Source organism: Panthera leo, chromosome D4, assembly GCF_018350215.1.
Source record: "Panthera leo isolate Ple1 chromosome D4, P.leo_Ple1_pat1.1, whole genome shotgun sequence".
Taxonomy (NCBI): Eukaryota; Metazoa; Chordata; class Mammalia; order Carnivora; family Felidae; genus Panthera; species Panthera leo.
Genome location: NC_056691.1, coordinates 61,057,071 through 61,072,708, shown reverse-complemented (window position 1 = coordinate 61,072,708; position 15,638 = coordinate 61,057,071). Strand labels below are relative to the sequence as shown.

The window sequence follows — 15,638 nt, the reverse complement described above, 5'->3', positions numbered from 1 at the left end:
CTATACAACAAAGAAATATCCCAGCAACAATGCCAACTGCGCCCCACGAAGAAATGCTAGCAGATTGCGGCTTTCAAATCTTTTGGAACAGGGCCCTTGGTCTCCCAATCCCATAAACACACATTTCTGAAGCAAAAGTTTCATTTGCCCTTACTACATGTCATGAGCTTAGGTACTTTCTACTCTGTTCTGTTGCACTGGATTAAAAAAAAAAAAAGACAGATTGATCAAAAACTATTAAATAGATTTTATGACCCATGAATGAGTCACCACCCATATTAGGGTGTGATCATTTCAAAATTCTTTTTTTTTTATGTTTGTTTGTTTGTTTGTTTATTTATTGATTGATTTAGAGAGATCTCCACTGTGAGATCATGACCTGAGCTGAAATCAAGAGTTGGACGCAGAATTGACTGAGCCACCCAGGTGCCCCTCAAAATTCGTAATCAGCACCCGTGAGTGGAAATACGGAGTGAATCGCTCTGCAAGCATTAGTCATCTGCTCTCACCCTCACTACTTGACTTACAAAATCTCAGGGCTCAAGTGAAAGACCCAGTGACTTCTGATGAGCTAAACCAGTCTTGCTCCTTCTCCCAAAACCAGATGCCCAAAGAGAGACAAACAATTGTCCATTGCTGAGGCCTGGGGTTTTCACAGGGCCCTGCTCTGAGGCTGGAAGCCCATGTGTCCTGCATATCCCCATGGGGGGTGGGGGGTAGGGGGCAGTGGGGAACAGATGGATACTAGCCATTCAAAGGTTTTATATCACAGTGGACAATGGAAACCAGCCACAGTGGGAGCGGAGTGGGGCTGAGGACTCTGAAGCTGAGAGGGCTTAAGGGAGTATTTTTCACCTTCCTGAACCACAGCCTGGCACCTACATCAGATGGGCAGCCTGGTTCTTTGATTCCAAACTTCCTGGGGCACCTGGGTGGCTCAGTCACTTGAGTGTCCGACTTCGGCTCAGGTCAGGATCTCATGATTCGCGAGTTTGAGCCCCATGTCAGGCTCTGTGCTGACAGCTCAGAGACTGGAGCCTGCTTCAGATTCTCTCTCTCTCTCTCTCTCTCTCTCTCTCTCTCTCTCTCTCTCCCCTTCCCCTGCTCATATTCTGTCTCTCTCTCTCAAAAATAAACATTAAAAAAAACAAAAACAAAAAAACACCTTCCCGGCCCACTCTGTGCAAGCAGGACTGGTTCTAATATGTGGGAAGAAATACAAGAATAGATGTCACCCACAAGGCCAAGGGCAGGGCTCGGCTTAAGGGGTAGAACCTGTGACACTGGTTGGTGGGACCACCAGCCACACTTTGACCCCTCCTGACCACTAACATGGATTACAACCTAAGTAATTGGATCCCTTTCTCTAACTGCTTCCTCTTATTCTTATTCCTACTTATTCTTACCACATTCTTTAAAAAAAAAATTTTTTTTAACGTTTATTCATTTTTGAGAGACAGAGAGAGACAAAGCATGAGTGGGGAAGGGGCAGAAAGAGGGAGACACAGAATCTGAAACAGGCTCCAGGCTCTGAGCTGTCAGCACAGAGCCCGACGCAGGGCTTGAACCCACAGACCGCGAGATCATAACCTGAGCCGAAGTCGGACACTCAACCGACTGAGCCACCCCAGGCACCCCTATTCTTACCACATTCTTAACTACTGTCATATCAACATATTGCTTTAAAAATTTTTTTAATGTTTTTATTTATTTATTTTGAGAGAGAGAGAGAGAGAGAGAGGGAGGGGCAGAGAGAGAGGGAGAGAGAGAATCCAAGCAGGCTGTGCTGTCAGCGCAGAGCCCAAAGTGGGGCTCAATCTCACGTACTGCCAGATCATGACCTGAGCCGAAACCAAGAGTCCGATGCTTAACCAACTGAGCCACCCAGGTGCCCCTCAACATATTACTTTAAATGGCTGAAAAGACACCATTTTCACCATTAAATGGCTGAAAAGTGGACTGCCTGCCTCTCCATGGACAGTCCCTTCCTATCTTGGCTTATGCTTTTCCCACTTCCTGGAGTTAGTGACTCTGTGTTCTTACATGTAGAGCCCTGTGGAAAACACCACACACTCTCGCTGCAGGACCCTGGTGCCACCAAGGTCTGGTCGCCCCCTCCATGCCTCCCCGCACTGCTCCAGGCCCTGGGGAGCCCAACCCTTCCGGGGCTCCTGTTGAGGAGGGCACCTGTCGGGATGAGCCCTCGGGTGTTGTATGGAAACCAATTTGACGGTAAATTTCATATTAATAAAAAAAAAGAATGACCTGTGAGATTGCAGGGTTTCCCACCAAACTACGGATAAAATAAAACAATGTCTTGTGCTGGCCTGAGTGGTCCGTCTTGTTACCCTCATTTCACAAAGGAGAAGACTGGAGGTCAAACAGCTAACTTTCTCAAGGCCAGCAGGTTAAGAAAGGGCAGAGCTGAAATTTGAACTTGGGTCTTCTGGCCTCACATCCCCCCTTCACTCCACTGCCTCAGTATGGCCCCAGGGCTTTAGTCAAAACTCTGGCCGCCCACCTGGCTATCCAGGTGACACACGGAAAGACAGCTGAGAGATTTTCACCTTCAGAGGAGAAGTTGCAGAAGAGTTGGGGGCTTCCGTGAGCGAAGCAAGTTCCTGTAGCAAGGCGAGTCCAGGGAAATCCCAGCACGCATTTTTCACCACCTCCACATTTGCACTTCACAAATAGTGTTCGCCAAGGCAGACTGTTGCCGTTGGGGGCGGGGGGGGGGGGACCTCGCTGCTTGCTCAGTGCATGGGCCCCCCAATTACAAGAGCTGCCTGTGGTCTGAGAGTAAAGAGGAAGGATCAGAGCTGGTGCCGGCATCCTCAGCCAACGACACCGTGCCCGAGGAGGCAGCAGCATGCTAAGGGAAGCCCACCACTGGGAGGCAGAGCCGTGAAACGAGACTCAGGGGCAGACCTCCACAGGGGCCCCTAATCCGTGGCTGTTTTGTGAAGGAGCCAGTGGCCTCTCCGCTGCAGAAATTCCTGGAAGTACTCGGGGATTAAGCCCAGAGAAAATGGCTGATGGCTATACTGATCACATGAGTCATCAAGAAAAAGGTTAAACTGTGCTTTGTGGGTTCTTTTTAGAAAAGCTCAGCAGTGTAAAACATCTCAGAAAAGACTCTCATCAAAAGCAAATAAAACAAAAAGTAACTTTTTAATTTTTTTTTTATTTAAAAGGGCAACCTTTAACGACTTAGAAAATTATCAGAGCAGCTCCTAGCCCAAGTTTTTATGTACATGTGTTACAAGGGATTTTTTTGAAGCTGAATTTCCTTTTTTTATGTTTGTGTACCTCATGAAATGGAACACCTACCTTCTTCAAAAGATACTTTGAAGCCATAAAAATGTTCATACACTTTGACTCAGTAATCCCCTTCTGGGAAGCTGGCCTAAGAAAATACCCTGAAATATGGAAAAAGCCATATGCAGAAAAATATTCATCAAAGAGTTGCTTTAGTGAAAAACTGGAGGCAGCCCAAATATTCAAAAAAAGGAAAGAGAGGCTGGTAAAGTAAATTATGGTATAAACCTTGAAGAAATATTCTATAACCATTAAAAATGATGGGTATGGAGTTTATGAAGGATCACAGAAAATACTTATGATAAAGTATTGGGTGAGGAAAGTCTGGAACAAAATTTGCACACACATGATTTGTAAAAACAGGAAAGGAACATAAAAATATAGTTGTCACTATGTCAAAGTGGTAGGGATATAAATTTTTACCTTGTTTTCAAATTTCTCTAATATTATTGTATCTCTACTTTAAAAAAAAAGTTTAATCCCTAAAAAAGCAGGGAAGGGAATAATAGACACTGTTCATGTTTTAAGTAGGAAGAAACATTAGTAGAGGTTAGGGGTAATTAAGATGGGAAATTGTCCATCTTATTGCCCAAATTATTACGTGTTTTTAGAATGCTTTAACTTTTTATGAAATAAATATATAACATATGCAAAAGGCAGTTTTGTTCAAGACACAAAAAACCCAAATTATACTACTATAGAAAGCATTCAGGGTTTAAAAGTTCTCCAATTTCTGTGTTTTTGGGTGGTTATGGATCCACTGACAGGGGGCTTCTTATCAAGGAGCATTGAAATGATGCTTCATATCTCTCTACATTTTTATTTCATCTGTAGCACTCAGTATGACCTGATCAGCTGGATATGAGTGTTGGGTTTAGAAAACAAATCTCATTTTCTCCCTCTACCATCCAGAACACTTAGAATAATGGAAAAATTGAAAGGAATTCAAGGTTATTCATGTATAAATCTCCTTGGCAGGAACACATTTCACAGCAATGTGAGTGCAAAGTTGGGCATGCAGGGTCTCAGACCTGCTATGGAAGTGTGAATCTGGAGTCAAAGTCCTACCTAGGGACAAGACAAGGCTAGTGTGCAAAGGTGAAGACAAATCACAAATCCAAATCCAAATACCCAGGAAAATACAAACTGGAAATGGAAATCAAAAGAACATAGTTCTTAACACCATTAAAAAAAAAAAAAAGAAAAAGGAAACCCAGAGGCGCCTGGGTAGCTTAGTCAGTTAAGCACTTGACTTTGGCTTAGGTCATGATCTCACAGCTCATGGGTTTGAGCCCTGCGTTGGGTTCTGTGCTGACAGCTTAGAGCCTGGAGCCTGCTTCAGATTCTCTTTCTCTCTGCTCCTCCCGTGCATGTGTGTGCACACACACTCTCTCTCTCGAAAATAAAAAATAAACATTAAAAAAATTTTTAAAAAGGAAACATAAGGGCACCTATCCCAGTTATCTATTGTTGCGCAACAATATATCCTAAAATTTAGCAGCTTCAAACAAAAACCATTTTATTGTATTTCACGATCACGATTTTATGGGTCAAGAATTTTGGCAGGGCTCAGCTGAGAAATGCTTTTGCTTTTCATGGCCTCTCAGGGCACTCAGTGGTATTTGGCTGGAAAATGAGTCTAGAGGATCCAAGGGTTCCTTCATATGTCTGATGCCTGGGGAGGCTGGTAGAATGGGCTCAGCTGCTTGTGTTGACCACTGCTCCTGCATTAGGCTTCTCTAGTGTGGCAGTGTCCCTGGAGTGGTTGGCTGACTCATGTTGGCAGGTGGCATCTCCCAGAGCAAGCCTTCAGAGATAACTAGCCAAAAGCTGCAAGACTTCTAGCAACTTAGCTCAGAAGTTTCAGAACATCTCCTCCATCACAAACTATTGGTCAAAACGTCACTAAGTCCAGTCCAGGTTCAAGGGCAGGGAATTAGACTCTGTTGCTCAATGGGAGAGACAGAAAAGAATCTGTGTTCATCTCTAGTCAATCACAGCAATGTTCTACATGAATCAAATCGGGAGGGAGATTGCAGCAAGCAAGCAATGCAGGCAAAGGCACCAAGGTGGAGTTTATGCCTATATTCACCATGATGGTGTAAATTGGTACCACACTTTGGGAAGGGACCTTGTCCATATGTACAGAATGTATAAAATCAGAAGAAGGCTGTAGGGATGCACTAAGAATTTGCTCTCCCTGAAGCCGGGCTTTCTTGGTCCTGGCTGCCCCTAGTCTCACCTGGAGGGTTTCAAAAACACTCATGCCTAATCCCACTCCCAGAGATTCTGAAGTGCTTGGTCTCAGGCATGGCCAGAGGTGAAGGGATTCTTAGAAACTCTCCAAGTGACTCCAGTGTGCAGCCAAGGCTGTGAATTCCTGCCATGGGGGCTTGTGATACTCACCATAAAATTCAAGTAAATGAATAAAATCAGCTTTTTCCTTATTGCACTTTTGGGCCAAATGCAGCTGGAAGAGGGTTTTAGGGTCCAAAGATTTGGGAGCTTAAAGAAAAATTTAACTCCTCAGACACGAGGGTCAACTCTGGAATGTTGTCACATGGTCAGAGTTTGGAGATTTTGCCAAAACTGGTTTAAGTTTACTTTTTTTTTTTAATAACATGGTGAATAGCTCTGTGTTGATTCCCCCTTCCCCTTATTATTTTGCAATGGCTCTTACTCAAAGACTTGAAAAAGTGATGTACCATGTCCCCTTGATATAGATGTCTAAGAATAAATTAGAAAACATTTGAAATATATTTAGAAAAAAGTGCCATTTTGTGCTACAAGGATTGAGGGTCTATAGAAAGACGCCTTTCAGAATAAATGTCAGGCATTCTTTCAGGATGAATAAGTCTCTACAGAGGCCCCATCACGACCAGTCAGTTCACCCTACGATTCAAGTCATAACTGCTCACTGATTTTGTGTGAGGCCTTCTGGAATGGGGTTGGGGCTCCAACACACTCATGGATGACATAGAAACTCTTGGTCCTGTCCTGAGAAATTGATGCTTTCTTTCCTTTCACAAACTAGAAGGATCTGGCAGTGTTTTCTCAGACTTCTCTTTTTTTACTCTTAGAATCTTTGTGCCCCCTGGGATCTGATGAACAAAGGTTACAGAGAAAAAAAAGTATGACATATAGTGCAGTGGTTCTCGAAGTGTGGTCCTTAGACCAGCAGCATTAGCGCCACCTGGGAACTTGTGAGAAATGCAAACTCTCCTACCCACACAGCAGACCTACTGAATCAGTTATTGTAGGATGGCGCCCAGCCATCAGTGTTTTAACCAACCTTCCAGGTAGTTCCGACCCACTAGAGTTGGGAACCACTGATTAAGCACACAGACGGAGCATGAACAGCCTTTGTCTCACATGCCAGCTTATTACTTGGTTAAGTAACTTCACCTCTCTGATCCTGTTTCCTCGTCTGTAAACTAAGAATACTAGCACTTACCACTGCAGGGTTGTTTGAGGATGTAGGGAGTAGATGCAAACAGACTATATAGCACTGTTCTTTGCAGGGCCTGGATGAGGGTGAGGCAGGTGAGGCATCTGTAGTCCTGTAGGTATCTCTTTAAATTCTGCACCCACGGAGGATTCACCCACTTCACCCTAGTCCCAGCCCTGGTTCTTGATATTCCAAAAGGGCTCAGTAAATGGTTGGTACTGTTATATTATTGAGGAATCTGAGGTTTTATCCATTTTCAGGGCCTTGGCCAGGCAGAGTTCCAAAATCAAAGTCTTTAAACAGTTTGGTGTAGAGGAAAGAGCATTGGCTTTGGAGTCCACAGGGAAGGGTCTGAATATCAGACTGATATCTAGGAATATCAGTCAAGGAGTGAGGTGCAGAGCGGAAAAGGGGCAAGCTCAGTTGTCCAAGACAGCCTTCTTTCACTGGGCGGGGCTCTTTCTTCTCTTCTCCTTCTTTCTGAGAAAAAGCAGAGGCGACTGCTGAGTTTGGACTCTCCCATGCATGATCGCTGTATTTTCTGTATCAGTAGATACCAACAACATCCAAGAACCATTCCTCATTGAAAGTCTTAGCATATTAAGAATAGAAGGGGAATAGAAGGAGGGCTCTTCTATCTGTCAAAGGGCACCCACAGAACCCACTGCTAACATCTTCCTTAATGGTCAAAACTGGTCCCTCTCCTCAAAGGATCAGGAACAAAGTGAGCATGTCTCACTGCTCCTCTGTGAGGTACCAGAGGTTCTCATTAGTTCCTTAAGCTACAAAAAGAAATGAAAGGCACCCAGATTGGAAAAGAAGTAAAATTGCCTTTATGCACAGATGCCATCATGATTGTCTATAGAGAAATTCTGATGGAATCTTCTCTAAAGCTACTAGAACCAAGAAGTGTGATCAGTAAGGTTGCAGGATATCAGATCAACACACAAAAATCAATTTTATTTCTATACACCAGCAATAAAAAGTTGGTACTTGAAATTTAAAAACACTGTCATTTATAACAGCCTAAAAGGTACAAAATGCATAGCTATACAAATCTGGCAAAAGAGGTGAAGGCCTGTACTGCAAACTATAGAGCACTGCCAAGGAAATTAAGCAAGACCTAAATCAGTGGAGAGATAGCCCATGACCTCATCCAAGGGCATGAAGACTTCCCCTGTTGTTTTCTTCTCAGAGTCTTCTAGTCTCAACTCTTATGTTTGGGTCGTTGATTCATTTTGAGTTAGTTTTTGTATATGGCATTGAGGCAGGGGTCCAACTTCATTCTTTCGCATGTGAATATCCTGTTGTCCCAATGCCATTTGTTGAAGACCCTGTTTTTCCCCCATTGAATGGTCTTGGCACCACTGCAGAAAACCGATTGATCATAAAAGTGAAGGCTTCTTTCTGGACTCTCAAATTCTGTTCCACTGCATAGATGTCTATCTTTACAATAGTACTGCACCATCTTGTTTGCTGTAGATTTGTACTAAGTTTTGAAATTGTGATGTTACTCTTTTTCAACATTGTTTTGGCAGTTCTACATTTGGACAAAGACATAAAGGTAGTTTTTGACAACGATATAAAGGTAGTTCAGTGGAAAAAGCACAGTCTTTTCAAAAATAGAGTTGCAGAACAATTAGATAACCATATGCCCTTGGTTTTCACTTTCTTGTTCCTATTACCCCTGCTTTTGGCTCAACCCTTATTTTCTTAAATGCATCTATTCTTCTAGAAGTCATTTCCTTCTTTTCAAAAACATAAATTTAATTAACTTTAATTAAATTTAAGTCTCCTCAGTCTGTGCTTTCTCTTTTTGCAGACTGAGCCTGATCTCCCCATTCATAGATTATTTCACAAAACCGCAAGTGTGAGCAGCTTAAAAGGAAAGACTGATGGGAGTGAAGAGGTAGCCTGTGAATCTGTTCTCTGTGCCTTCCTGAGACAAATGGCCCTCCCTCTGATGGCTGGCTCTGGGGAAGGGCCTGAGAAGCTACAGCTCTAAGAACTCGGGCACCTGCAAGGCCATAGAGCACAGAGCAACATCTCTCACTTGGTTTCTGAGGGAGTAAGGCCACTCAGCCACTTTGTCCATTAGCATAACATACGTCTACATGACATAAATCAAGAATCTAGTGCACATGGGTGGCCAGCTAAGCTGTGCAAACAGGCTCAGAAGGCCCAGATTTGGCCATTGGTGAAATGGGAAATACCAGGAGAATTCTGTGCACCGCAGAGTTCTCACAGTGTGGCTCCCAGTCCAGCAGCATCTGTATCACCTGAGACAGAAATCAAAGAAGCACCTTGTTAGAAATCAAATTCTCGGGGCGCCTGGGTGGCTCAGTCAGTTGAGCGTCCGACTTCGGCTCAGGTCATGATCTCGTGGTTTGTGAGTTCGAGCCCCACGTCAGGCTCTGTGCCGACGGCTCGGAGCCTGAAGCCTGCTTCGGATTCTGTGTCTCCTTCTCCCTCTGCCCCTTCCCCACTTGTGCTCTGTCTTTAAAAAAAATTTTTTTTAAAGAAATCAAATTCTCAGTCCCACCCCAAATCTAATCAAATTCTCAGGCCCTACCCCAAACTCATTGAGTCAGAAACTCTGGAATGAGGCCCAGCAATTCATGTTTTATCCATCCCTTCAGGTGATTCTGATGCCCCCGGCAGTTAAAGTGCTTATCCACTGGCACTAAATTACCAAAATTTCATATCCTGTGTCTGCCATTTGCCACCAGTTACTTAAAATCTCTGGGTCTCAGTGCTCTCATCTATTCAGTGATGATGATTTTGGTACCAGATTCTTCAAGGTTCTTGTTCATGTTAATGGAACAATCTATGTAAATTACTTAGGAAGCAGTTAATAATCATTAGCTTATAAATGTGAATTTCCTTTGCCTTCCCTGTTTCTGAAAATTCATTGTCACATGTAATCACTGTGTAACACTTCTTAAAATCTCTCAGAGGAATTTGCATGATGGCCTTACTTGTTTATAAGTAGCAAAGTAGGTATTGTGGTCACCTTCATTGTACATGGATACAAACGGAGGCCCAGATGGTGAACTGTCTTTCCAGGGTCACAGTGATAAAGTCATGGATCTGAGACATAAATCATTTCCAACTGGAACATCTGTGTCTTTCGTCACATCCTGAGTTCTCACAGTACAGGCCTGAAACCTCAGTTGACACAGCTTTAACTGTTTTAATCAAGGTACCTGTATTTATCCCTTACAGGAAGAAAGATTTATCCCTTAACGGTGATGCAGATCGTTATATATAAAGCTCTTTGCAGGACCTGCCTTAGCACCATACTCACTGCTCTCCAAGAGTCCTCACTCCTCAAAGGGGAGAAGCTGTCTGGTGAGGTGGACCAGGCTTAGTCGGCTCCACCTTCTGGCTCCTACTGGCTCTCTCGCCTAGCTGAGCATATGACCTTGAACAAGGCACCTTGCCTCTTAGAACTTCCTTTTCCTTTTCTGTAAAAGGAGGTGTTATCCTACCCTGCCCAGTTCCCAGAACAGCCTTGTGTCTCAAACGAAATGGTAGATGTGGAAGGACTTTGCAAACTGTGAAGTGCATGCACAAGTGTGAAGTTAGGAGTTGCAGCAGTGGCAAAGGAAGAGTTTGCTGAAGACAAATACTGCCGGCCCCTCCGGCATGCAACAGCCCTGTGGTCTGGCAAGGCCAAAGCACTGTGGAGCTGGTGGGAGGTAGGTGGGGACCGGTGGAGAATTATCAGGGTGTGTGGTCTGACCCTTGTTGGGGAGCAGCCTGCAGGGCAGGGGGGAGCTCAGAGACCCTGCCAGGCAGAGCCACAGGCATATGCCAGCACAGGCAGGAGCCATCAGCTGCAGGAACCCCTCTGTGGCCCTGGTTGCTGACTAGCCAAAGGTGTTCTCCTATCGCTTGGAGTGAAACAAACTCTCGTCCCAGCTGCCAGTTCCCAAGAAGACCCTGGGTGTTCCCTCACTTCTCTGGCCTTCGTTCTACAACACAAGTGGCTGGTTCCCACCTATCCCACCACGCCTCAGATTATGCCTCCTTCATCTTTTACTTACATCTGAAAGTTTCTCTACCAATAGCCTTTCCTGAGTAAGGACGAGTATGTTTGCCCTTTTGCAATATTGAAAAACACACGAGTGAGCTTCCAGGAAACTGTTTCCTAGTGGCTGAGGGTTGGGGCTGGGGAATCAGTCCGCCTGGGTGGGAATCCTGGCTGACTGCGCATGTGGCCTCAGGCATCTTGCACCCTTCCTTTCTCCATAAGTAAAACAGAGATCATACAACATCCCCATTTTACTGGGTTGGGGATTAGTGAGATGATGTGTGTCAAGGGCTGTGCCCAGCTAATGGCAGAGGATAAGCTCAATGAAAAGCTGTTGTTATATCTAGCAACACCAAGGTACCACCCTGAGTTGATTTCAGGAAAACACTGAGATTCCTGATACTGTTAGAAGCCTGTGAGCACACACAGGGGCCATCTGCTGTGCCTTTGGGGTTTGTGAAAGAACTGGAAATGGTCTCAGGACCCCCAGTGCCCAGGTCCCCTAACCTGGGAACTACTGGCCGAAAGAGTCTTAAAGCTTCTTCCAGCTCTGACAGCATCTCAGTTATGTTGAAGGTCAGCCAAACCCCTTAAAAGCAATCCATGTGGTCAGTGGCAGCTGGGCAGCGGTGAGTCCAAGGCAGACTCCAAGAGGAGCCGCCGCAGCCCAGAGTACTGTCTCCAGGGCCAGGGCCCCTCGAGAAGAGTCACACATCAGAGGGAAGCTTGCAGCCTCCTGTTCAGCTCATCCAGGAACTGAATCTCCACACCCCCTCCCACCTCTCTGATCTGAAAAAGCCAGGAGAGAGGAAGTGGTTATTTCAAAGGCTGGGTGAGCCCCCCTTGCAAAGGGGTCAGAAAGCCTGAGCCTTGAGTCCCCCAAGGCACTGCTGAAAGAGAGCACTTTGCCTGTTTCCTTCCCTTCATGTCCCCCTTCCTCTCCTTGAGGGATTGTTCTAAATATATATCTTAGAGGTCAAGATACAGGATGGCAAGGGACAGAAACCTAGCCCCTAAAGGTGGAGAGAAAACTCAGGAGTTGGGTGGGGTGGGAGTGATTTGAGGGGGCCAGCCATGCTGGTGAGATCTTCCAAGGCAAATGCCACAGCTACACAAGCCTCCCCTCTTCGATGCCTTCACACTCTTCTCTCTCTGGGTACTTACACAATCCACAAGACAGCCAGGGAAGGGCTTCTATTCCCTTTATAAAGAGGAAGAAACTGAGAGCCAGAAAGGAGGCAATAACATTACAAATCATAGCCAACTTTTATTGAGCACTTACTAATTTGCCAGTAGGCACTAAGAACTTTGCATGTATTAGCCAATACATTAGGATGTATTTAATCCTCATAAGAATCCTACGAGGTAGGTATTACTACTAAATGCCAATTACAGGTAAGGAAATGAAGGCACAGAGATGTCAAGTAACTTCTGTTCTGTCAGACACCAGAGCCCACATTTGTAATCACTGGCTCTAGCAGCCCTGCCAAAGAACTGTAGGAGTCAGGGGCAGGGCCAAGAGCCAAACCAAGCTCAGGGCTATATCCCTGCTACTCCTCTGTGGTTAACATAAGGATGGCTATTCTAACCATCACATCTATACAGAAATAAAAGGGCCAGCTGTGTGGGAAGGAGGGGGCTTTCCATCACTGAGGGGCATCCCAGCCCAAACTCCATGATCACTTGGTGGGGTGTTAAGGACATGGTAGGGGTTGGACCTAAGGTTCCTCCCAGACACGAGCATCTACAGTTCCAGTCTGGAAGACAATCAACTGAAGTTGCTGAACAAACCTCCAAAAGAGATTTCCAGGTCCCATTTTTCCTTCCATCTCCTGTCATTCATTCCCTCTCTTGTGCTATGATTTCCTAAGAGCCTACTATGTGCCAGACTCTGTGTCACAGAAGATGGACCAGACAGACACAGCCCCTGCCCTCCAGGAGCTGATACCCTGTGACCCACACAACCAGTGGCCTTCCTGAAACTTCCTCTCCTATACCAAGATCTCCTACTCTGGACCTTGGCTCGTTCTGCTTCCCTGCCACCAACTCCTGCTGAAATCAAACCCAGCTCAAATGCCCTTTCGGGTATTCCCAACAGCAATGCCACCGCTACCCGGCTCTAGACTGCAAGGCATGAATGTACCTCACGGGCAGCCATGCTGACCTGCTTTCTATTTTTGGTAGATGTCATGGGGATGGGGAGTCCTTCCACAAGACCACAGGCCCATGGACAGCAGGGATTGTGTCCTACCTTGGCTTTCCAATGCCAGGCGTCCTGGCACAGAGAAGTAACTCATTCACTCACTCATTCATCCAACAAATATGCACTGAGCACCTATGATGTGACAGGCACTGTTCCGCCTCTGGGTCTACAACAGTGAACAAAACGGGCCTCAAGCTCTGTCCTCATTGACATTCTAGCAGCAACGGCTAGGTGGGCAAATCAATCACTGATGAATATGTGCCGAATCCTGAAAACTCCTTTTGAGACCCAACACCTAGACAAAGGTACATTTTAGGATCATTCGTATATCCACAGGCCAAGTATTTATCTAAACTAAGTGAGCTCTTGAAGGAAGCTTACCTTCCTCTGCGGTGTGAGTGTTTAAAAATCACCGGAAAGGGATTGTGTCGGAATTAGTCTTCGCAAGACAGCCTGGCTTTGGGGATCCAAAGCCATTGAGATATTAGTCTGAGGCTCGGATAAAAAAAAATAAACTAAACTTTAGAGTCACAGAAATGATTCAATTTGAGGAAACACCAGGCCCAGGGACAGTAATAAGAAAAATAATCACAGCAAACACTTACACAGCATGGACTGTGTGCCAGGCCCGGGAGAAGCCCCTAATTCCCGACAGATGACAGGGCTGTCGGAAGGAAGGGGAGGCCACGAGAGGGGTGACCCTGACAAGAACCATCCCTTGAGACTGGGCCATTGTTCACTTGGGCTCCAACTGTCCCATGATCCGCAGCAAGCTTGCCAGCCAGTGCCTTTGAAATTCCCTGGACTTCAATGGCAGAAAAGACAGATCTTTGCAAGTGAAAGGAAATTTGATTCCTTAAAATAGAAAAATTGTGCTCAGGGAAGGAAATTCCCTAGAACTATGGAGGCATCTTTACTCCCTGAAAAGATTAAAAAGTGCATTTACTGAGCACCTATTATATGCCAGGCAGTGTGCTAGGACCTGATGGAAACTGTCATTTACTCACGGCTGGGTGCTATTCTAATGTGGGGCCATAGCCAGGAATGAATGAAATAGATTCTGCCAGTCCCCAGGGCTGACATGCAGCCAGGATGTCCCTATAGAATTGTCCCACTTATCAAAATATTTACATGTTTCTGTTCTAGCTGGTACAGAACAGCTGCCCTGAGTCCCTGGGCGCCCATCCCTGCCCCAGCTGCCCCAGGCCCTCTTCCCATCCTTCTCCCGACATCCCTATGATCCAACTACTCAGGAGTGGGCTCAAACACAACCGGGAGCCCAGAAAACCTGGCGTCCATCGGTGGCCCAGCCTGATCTGCTTGGCCAGTGTCTGTTAAATGTTCTGTTTGCCACCCCTTGCCTGGCTCTCGTGGATCTCCCACCCAGTGGGTACTTCACGTAGCCCCCAGCAGCCCTGTGAGGTGGAACCATGAACCCTCTCATACTCCTTCCAGCTCCTTAAATGCCACTTCCCCCCAAGCTTCCTTCTATAGCCGCTGCCTTTGTCTTCCTCACCATGTCCTGTAGGGAGTTGATTCCAGTGGTCTGGTTTCCTACCTACTCACAACCCCCTGAATTTGTTTCTCCAGCCTGGACCCCTCTCCTCAGCTGGTCCTATGGCCAACTACCTCCTGGACATCTCCCTGGGAGGTCCGCTGCCACCTCAAGCCCAAGGTCTCCCCAAATGACTGAGGTCAGCTTCTTTCCCAGACCTTTCCTCCTCCCTGTCCCCCCCCCCCACATCCTGCTGCGTTCCCCATTCCTCTCATTCAAACACACATGCATTCAGGGCAGAAACAAATTCTGTTTCTGTTATGTGCCAGGCATGGTGCCTCACATTGAAGATGAGGGAGGAACGAAGATAAACCTTCAAGAAGCCTGCAGTCCATCAGGTGCCCAAGCTAGAAGCCTGAGCATCACCTCCGACTCCCCCATCGCTCATCCCTGCAGGAATGAGGAGCAAATCCCACAGCTGGCTTCATTCCCTCCATCTCCCCTGCCAAGGCCTGAGCCCAGATCCTCACCTGTCTCATCAAAGTGACTCCCAGCCTCCCTCCTGTGGGGCCCTCTCCAGTTCTCTGCAAATAGCCAGAAGGACACCTCTAGCACACATCCAAATCTGCCCTCTCCTTAGCTTAGAGCCTTCCATGGCTCCTCATTGCCCTCCGGAGGAAGTCCACGCTCTCTGGCCTGGCATTCAAGGCCCATCCTGGCCTCTCTTGATCCAGCAGGGTTGCCCTAGTAGGAAATGAGCTGTGGGTGGTGAAGCCATTAATTCCCAACCACCCTTCTGACTTCTTATCAGCCAGGATACACATGCACACAGAACCCATACACACACAGAGACACACAGATACAGACACACACACACATACTCAGATGTGCCCTGGGCCGTAAACAAGCAAGTCTATTTACACTGACATACATGCACACAGATGTAGTTGTCAGATTTAGCCAGTAAAAACGTAAGGTGCCCAAATGAACAACAAATCATTTGTTAGTATATCTGGACCGTACTTAGGCTAAAATATAATTGTTTATCTGAAACTCAAATTTAACTGGGCATTCTGTATTGTACTGGGGGACCCTACAAATCAAAAAAGATCTACAAAGACTTCGATCCCCCACAGAA

At 46.0% G+C, this 15,638-nt stretch overlaps 1 long non-coding RNA gene across 2 annotated transcripts in view; it reads right to left on the bottom strand.

Moving 5' to 3' along the window:
• Positions 1 to 15,638, bottom strand: part of LOC122205212 — a 48,771-nt gene that overhangs the window by 7,749 nt on the left and 25,384 nt on the right. The gene's annotated exons all lie outside the window — the stretch shown is intronic.